A 6,397-nucleotide genomic window follows, 5' to 3' on the forward strand; every position below is an offset into this window, starting at 1 on the left:
CCAGTTAAAATTTTGAGAATTTTCTGATCAATTTATATTTTTGAAACCTTAATGTGTTCAATCAATTTTACTTTTTTGTTGGTGTTTTTAATCCAAGTTTCGCCCTTCTTCTAAAAAAAATCAAACAAAAGACTTATTTGAATTTTATCAATTTTATGATTGAAATATTACTTTTAGTGATAAAAACATTCTTAAAAATAGTTATAGGTGTTGCGATCTTCGTTTTCGGTCTATTTTTACGCTTGAAATATGATAGGATTTTCAGAACTAGACAGATTGAAAAAAGGCGGCAAAGAAACAAAAATTTCGATGCTTCTCCTCTATCTTTACATAATAATTCATGTAAAAACAAGTACGAGCTCGTCAGACCTGATTTTTTTAAATATTTTCCTTTACAAATTGTTTCATTTGTGCAAAGATAATCCTATTTTTCTGTATAGACTCAAACAAAACGTCATCTATAATTTGAAAAGAAGCTCAAAAATGCTAACATCCGTGAAAGTTAAAGATCTTTGGGTCACTGAAGATTTGGGACCGTTTATAGACCGTATACGCATTCTGACAAAAGAAGAAATCGAAAGTAAAAGTTTCATGAAGATACATAAAATACCAAAGCAAATAGATTATCCCTTCTTAACTGAGTCTGATGCAAAATCTAGTAATTCAATCAAAAAATCCTACATTCCAAGAGAAAAATTTCCTTTCTATGAAAAAAGACATAAAAATACACCTTCATCTTCTTTTAAAAGTCAAAATTCATCTAATAATGAGACAATAGATACCAAAAAATTCATACAAAGTTCTTCAGATCGTGAAACTACCACATCTGACGAACAAACAGAAAAAAATATCACTGAACAAAGCGTATCAGATCAATGTGAACTTTTTGTAGAGAATGATCAAAATTCGATTGATAATAGAGAACTTGAAGCGGAAGTCAGGAAGACATTTCAAGAAATTAGAAAGAAAGAATTTATAAATTCAATAAACGAAGCTTTAAATGAGCAAATTTCGAATGACGAAGAGCGAGAACCAACTTGGCATGATGTGTTTGCACAAAAAGATTTCAAAGAGCCTGAATTAGAAGATCTTTATGATAAATTTTCGAAAAACCTTGATTTAGATCCCGTTTATATCCTTGTACACTTTAATTGTCCAGCTAAAATCAATTTGATACTCAATTTTTCAGTATTTCTTAATGTTGAGCTCAAAATGTCAGTTGGTAATTTTTACGGACCACTGTTGGTAGCTTTGCCGCATGGCTATAAAATGGGAGTCTCATTCTTGAAATCACTCAAATATGATTTAACTGTGGAGACAATTGTTAAGAAAAAATGCCAAAACAAAAAAGAAACACTTTCAAACACAGAATTGCTAAAAGAAGAACTTCTTAAATACGGTGATAGAAAAACAATCACAAAAAAGAATACTTCAATTAACAATATTGTTAAAAGAGTTATAAGATTCAATGCTAAGAAGAAAGGCTTCTATCCTAATTTTCAGTTGCGTCCTATTTCTCAACTTCTGCCACGCATTCGTTTAATTGAATTTGACATTCCAGAGTTTTCAGTTGGCTATAGTATGGCGACCTCAAATTCTGTTGATAAAATTATTCAAAAAAATATTTCAAATTTTTTAAAAATTGGTAATGTACGTTCGGAAATAGCCGAAAAGCAAAGAACTGATGTAAAAAAATGTGATTTTCTACAATTTATTGCACAGATCTTTCAAAATTCTCTAAAATCAACAGCTTATCTAGATGGAACAACTTGGACGGCTTTTTTGCATCATCAGATGAAAATTATGCATGCTTTTGAATTAAGACCTTTGGAGAACAATATAATGCGATCATCTTATGGCAGGCCTAATGGAATGCATCTTTACAGGACGAGTTTTACCATGAAGGAGATTATTGAAGAGATTTCGTATCGCAATGAGATCTTAAATCAATTTCAAGCATTGAATTCTGATACAATCTGTGTAAAAAAAGAAGTCAAAATTTCACAAAATGACAATTTTGAGAAAAGGGATAGTCTTGAAGAAAAATCTCTTGAAATTACAGAAAAACACGCCCCTTCACTAATTAAGGAAGAACACAAAACAGAAACTGATAAAATTGCAAATATCAACCAGGCTGATAAAATTTTTGAACCTCCATTCCACCCAGAAGAAATATCTGATGATCAATCAGTCGATTTTCTGCAAAAAAGTGTGGATTCCATCTCTATTCACACAAATCAAGATACAGAAATGGAAATAGACCTAGGATCTGATTTATCGGTACCTAAAAACCTCAATGACCCAGGAACAGCTTATCATGGCAACCTACCTGATAAAAGCCGAGTAAATCTGTTCAATCAAAAGTATAAGATGGGCCAAATAACCAGAAAAAATATTCTCACAAGACTTTCAGACTATTTCAAGCACTCAATTTTTCATAAAATATTTCCTGATGCAAAAATCACGTCTACAATTGAAATAACTCAAAATCTGACAATATTTACGGTATTAAATGAGTGTTTTGAGAGCAAATGGATCAGATTTATAGAAACAAACCATTCGAAAGAAAATTTATCATTTTGGCTCAATATGAAAACGCAAGAATTTTTTACTCTACAAATAATTTCACAAATAACAGACGAGATCCAAAATTCTTTTTATGATTCGATTGTACATCTGAATTTTTCACTCAACAGCCTAAAAACACTCAAAACTGTTCAATCAATAAGAAATTCTTTCTCAGACATGATTTACACGCCTATAGAAACTTTGAGCACTGTACAGCCAGCCTATCCAGATTTTACGAAAACACTTAAGGATTTCGTAAACAGCCTCCTCTCTCAACAACATCCAAACAATCATGAGAAGGTTCAGTTTGAAAAGATGTCACTTTGCGCAGAACAGGCTGAACAATTTAAATCAACAGATATTTTTTGTAAATCTTTGTCGCCAACTGGAATATTCTTAGACAATATCAAGATAAATCAATATCTTAGCAAATTCAATATTTTGGAAAACAATCAAAATTTTTCTGCTTTCCACCTTGAATCAGAAAAGTCGACGATTCTCATAAAAGACAACAATCCTCTTAATAATTCGACTTTTTCGTTCATATTTCAGAATCCTAGTTTTATATTTGCATTTTTATCAGATAATGCACCATTTCTGCTTTATTCTACTGATCTGAAAAGAAATGTCAATGATGCACTTCTTCCAATGATTTCTTTCAAGAAAATGATTCGATCTGAGCAAGACCAATTCAATATTTTCGATTATTTTGATCCAGCCTCGACTGTGGAAAGACTTTCACTAGAAAGAGAAATGTATACACAAGATGAGAAATCTGAAAAGATCAACATTTATGAAGGTGTCAACACAAAAAATTTCACTTTTAATTTTGAAAGCTACTCCACAATAAAATTGAAGATATCCACAAAAATCCCTGAACGAATAAGCCTTAATTTAGAATATATCATAGAGAATCAAGCAATTGACAATGAGATCGTTATATCAACGGAGCATACATGTGAGATTCTCTTGAAAGTATCAGGAAAGCTCAGTTTAACTGTAAAACCATCGACTGATCAGAAATATACCGTTTCATCTGAATTGTTCTCAGATAATAAAATTGAATATGAAAAACTCGTGGATAATGTGTTGAAGGATGAAAATAAAAAGAAGAAAATCGCCACGCTCGGTGCCGTACAAAAATGTGAAGAGTGGCAAAAAAATGACGAGGGATTCGAAAATAATGAGAGAAAAGACATTCAACAATCAGGAAATGAACATCCAACAAGATTTGAACAAACAATTTCATCGCTCGATCTACGAAAAATGGACACAAAAATCAATGCAGGAAATTCTCTTTCGATAGATGCGGTTTTTGAACTGAGCAATAGCAGAAATCGAATATTTTTCTCATGTAATCAGAAAAACAAACTTTTTTGGGATATTGCACAGCCATATGAAAAAAATGATGCAGAATTCACACTTTCACACTCTCAGGTTACCGTTCCATTGAGCAATTTTGGTATCTTGCAATGTGAAAAGGATCTTTATCGTTTTGAAATGAAAAGTCAAGATAAAACAAAAGCTCGCGTTTTTTGGGGGCAGGTTTATGAAAATCCTTAGAAAAATCATTTTTCTACACCTCTGAATGAGGATTTTTCAAAAAAAAAACAATAGTTTCAGTAAAAAATTAGCAAAAGAACTTTATTGCTTACAGTTTTTTAGTTGATTTGCGATTGTATTTCTCGAATAATATCTATTACCACATTATGTTGCACATCAACACGAGCACAAAGTTCTTTTTGTAACATAACACTCTCACAAATGAATTCTTGAACCATTTCCATGTCAATAAAAGATTTATAACAAATTTCTTCACGAGTGTCTAATAAATTCACGCCAAGTGATTCCTTTTCTGATTGATAAAGTGTTCTTCCAACGGCGATGTATGCAATGAAGTAGCGTGTAAATTGAGTTCAAACAATAGATCTGAATAAAATGATAGAATATTTCGTTTTTCATCGACAAACTTTTCTTCATATTTTGCTATTTGTTGTTTTTCATTTCCATATCTTGTAGTCTCTGGAATACGATGGTATTCTTGATGCACTTTTATCGATTGTCGACCAATTAGAGTTTCACCATTGTTTGACAAAATATTGTATGGTGAATAGCTATAAACCAGCAAGTATCCTGTTTTATCCATACATGCTATGAAAAGTTCTTTGTTACAGTAGAAAATCGAGCTGTTTAACAATCCTTTAATTTGAGCAGATGTCCCCAAAACATGCATTTTAACAGGTTCTGATTGAAAATATAGCAAAGTAATTCCCATATTTAAATCTGATACGACAATAAAAATTTTTATGACATCTAAACCAGTTGTAAACATGTAAAGATCATGAAATGCGATCGCTTGAATGCCCTCATTTTTATCGAATTCGTAGACCATGACACGTGTCGCCAGAATAGCAACAATTTTACCTCTTACGACTGATAAAGCTTGGATTGAACCTTTCGTTCCTTCTGATGCGAGTAATTTGAGAGCTTTTTTAGTTTTTGTGACAATTTTTTGTTTCTTCTGATGTGTATTTTGACTCCGATTAAGATCTTTTGTTGCTTCAGTTTGAGGTTGCTCAGCCTCTTTTTGACCGACAGATGAATTTTTATCACTGGCTATCTCGTTTTTCGAATCAGTTTCTGTTTTGTTTTCATGTATCTCGGTAGATTTTTTAGGTTTACTGACCTGTTTTTGACTGCTTGAAACGACATCAATCACTTCAAAAACAACAATCCTTCCTTTTATTATTTCATCTGAACATCTTTCACTCAAACCGCAAACAATAAATTCTGAAAAATCATTATTTTGATCAGAAAGTGTGAGTATTTCAAGACAACACACATATTCATTGAAAGGCAGTAGATACGAACTGAGTTTATTGAAGTTGGATGTTGCTAAAATGATTTCTTGTCGTTCATTGGCATATTCAATTTCTCTTAGTGTCATCTGTTCATTGAAATAAAAAAACTGTGATTTATAATTTGGCTTTGGTAAAAAAGTGAAAACAAAAACATTATTTCTGTTGTCATGGACCATTTTGTCAATATTTTTTATTTTGTATGATTTTTGCGTGTAATTTTGTGCGTTTTGTTCATAATTTATCCTATAAAGTGTTTTATCACAAAAAGCTAAGAAAAAGTCAACATCCTGATCTAATTTTGCATCTTCTCCCCTTGAACAATCAGTCAGATCACTAACAATTGAGTCCATTTCCATGTTTATATGCGTAAACTGCCCTGTTTTTTTGATGAGCACTTTTTTGTTGTCAAAAACCACAAAATCTTTCGTATTGAGCATTTTTTGTGAGAAGAGCACAAATGTCTTCGATAAAAACTTGCATCCCTCATTTAAAAAGAGACCAGAATAAAAAGAAATTTGATCGCCATCCCTGATCATTACATGTAAAGTTTTTTCGTCCAAATATGCCAAGATTTGATCGATCTGAACATGACATTTTGTGTCTTCAAAGCTTTTTTTAATCTCATGATCAAATCTTTGAGGCAAATCTCGAAATTCAGCCGAGAATATCTTTGAGTTCCTAGAAAGAATTTCCAATTTGTAAGTGTCGCTTTCAAAGTAAACAAAACTTGTTATATCCGAATCAATCGATACGTGTTTGACATTATGATTTACAAAAAGAGGTTGATATTTTTCTAGATTAGATAGCTCAAAGAATAGAAGATCGTCGTTATTTTGTTTGATCAAGAGAAATATCTCATTTTTGTATGCTTTTTCAATTGCAATCTCGAATTGACTCTTTCCTAGTAAAGCAATTCTCTTGTCTGTGACTTGTATCTGCTCATTTCCAATTTTGAACAACAACAGTGT

The sequence above is a fragment of the Doryrhamphus excisus genome, chromosome 5 (genome assembly GCF_030265055.1).
Source record: "Doryrhamphus excisus isolate RoL2022-K1 chromosome 5, RoL_Dexc_1.0, whole genome shotgun sequence".
Taxonomy (NCBI): domain Eukaryota; kingdom Metazoa; phylum Chordata; class Actinopteri; order Syngnathiformes; family Syngnathidae; genus Doryrhamphus; species Doryrhamphus excisus.